The sequence below is a fragment of the Arachis ipaensis genome, chromosome B09 (genome assembly GCF_000816755.2).
Source record: "Arachis ipaensis cultivar K30076 chromosome B09, Araip1.1, whole genome shotgun sequence".
NCBI classification, from domain to species: Eukaryota; Viridiplantae; Streptophyta; class Magnoliopsida; order Fabales; family Fabaceae; genus Arachis; species Arachis ipaensis.
The window spans coordinates 5,071,867-5,074,079 of record NC_029793.2 but is presented as its reverse complement, the minus strand read 5'-3'; positions in this window follow the sequence as shown (position 1 = coordinate 5,074,079).

Sequence of the window (2,213 nt, the reverse complement as noted above, 5' to 3'; positions counted from 1 at the left end):
GTGGTTTTACCGTCAAATTTATCGGGAGCTGAAGTAATAAATTCATCAGCGCAAAGTATTACGTCAGAGTTTTGTTTCTGATGGTAAATTCGTTGGTAATAATTGGAGGAGAAAATTATAATAAAAAGGCGTAAAAATTAAGGTGGGATTTACCACGGATTTATCCGCCGATAACCCTAACTAGTGGAATGTTACGTTTCAATAACCATAAATTCATTGTCATCGTATTTATCCATCGGTAAATCTGACAATAATTTTACCCTAAATTCAAAACGCGCAGCCTTTTCCCCTCACTTTTTGAAACCTCTTCCCTTTCATCCCTCTCCTCTCTCTTTCTGTCTCCCCTAACCTAGAGGATGTGACCCAGCAATTTTAGCATATTAGGGAGGACGGCAACAACTCCTATGGTTTTGTCGTCGATCTTGATGCAGTGTGGTGAGAGATCGTATTTGAGTCGTACAAGAATCGTGTTTACAGGCCGGGGTCGTTCTTCGCCAGCAACTAACGCACCTCCACCTTGAGGTTTTCACCCACCTCAGCCACCAGCCTTGCAAATCCCAAGGATGTCGATTTGTGGAAGCATGCTCACAGCCTCACTTAGAGCCTTCAGAACCAGGGTCACCAACTGCATCTGGCTGAGGAGAGGTATAACGAGCTCCTGGTACGCATGGTAGAAAGGAATACTCGCGATACAGAGGCAGAGGTACTGAGGCAGGAGCTAGAGCAAATGTAACACCCTTACTATCAAAATATCATATTTAAGTCATGATAACGCTAATGAAAAGGTATTACTTGTGTTCATTCTAATTAACTGCAACGTTCATCAAATGATCCACAGAATCAAATAATCACAACTCATATCTTCAACTAAGAGGCAAGATATTCATAAATCCTAATCCACCTACCAAGAGGCTTCAACTACTGTTTCTGATCCATTTTATTACTTTAAAATCTATCATCATTTAATCAATTTTATTTCTCCAAAACACTCCAATTTGATTCATATGACTCACACATTTACTAAATATATATTCCATGTCAATTTATAACAATTTCTTGAAATAACATAAGTTTAAGAAAAAATCTCCTACCTCAAGGTGACTCAACTACACGATTAGACTAATGGCAACAACATTCACATTAGCTCTGACAGAGATATACGGCTATCGCGATGGTGACTTTTAGCAATAATAGTGGCTATGGACAAAGGTGGCAGTACCACACAACAGTAGTGACAGTTCTTAGAAACAAAATAGATAAAAAATAGCTGCAAATAGGACAACACGGAGCAAGATAGGGGCAGTTTTTCGGCAAGCTTACCCGAATAGGAAGTGGTGGCAACAGCTTTTTTGGCGAGCAAAAACAGCGGTAGTGACTCCCTTCAAGCTCACCAACAACAACCATGGCAGAGCAAAACCCGAGCAACAACAACAACAACAGCTCTAACCATGGTTTCCAGTAACAGCAAATCCATTTTCTAGCAACCAAAGGCATGATGACACGATGACTATAGGAATGACAAAGATACTCCTGCTCTGTCATGTTTCCTTCTTTCTTTTTTTTTCCTTTTTTGCATTTGTTCTCTTCTTTGCTGGGTTCGGCGATGCAAGGCTTTCCTTCTAGTGGCAACTTCTTCGATGACAACGGTCGTGGCTCTGGCAACAATCCAATAGCGACGGCAATGACACTGCCCTTCTCTCTATTTATCTTTCTCCTTTATCATCTTCTTCTTGGTGAACTCAACGTGTGGTGATGACTTCGATTGGCGACAACAATGGCGGTGGAAGCTCCAGCTACGACGGGAACAGCCACCTCCTTCCTCACCTTGTCACTTCTTCTCTCTTAACGTCTCTCTCTCACATCTCATTTTGGATCTCTCTCCACCATTCTCATGCTCGACAACAACTCCCAATCCTGCTAGCGCCATCCTTCCCCATTCTTCCTCTTTCTCTTTTTCTTTCTTCTTCTCTGAGTATGTGTGTGAGAATGAGAGATGGGGAAAGTGTATGTACAGTGACTACGAGAGGAGAATATGTTTAGAAACTAGGGTTAGGGTTAGAAAAAAAAATTAATGGGTAGTTTAAAATTTTTTAATAAAATTGAGGGATAAAGTGATAATTTTTAGGACCAAGGATAATTCAATAAAAGATTATTTTAGCAATACAACATATTTATTTGTCAAATTACTAATTAATTTAAAATAACTACTAATT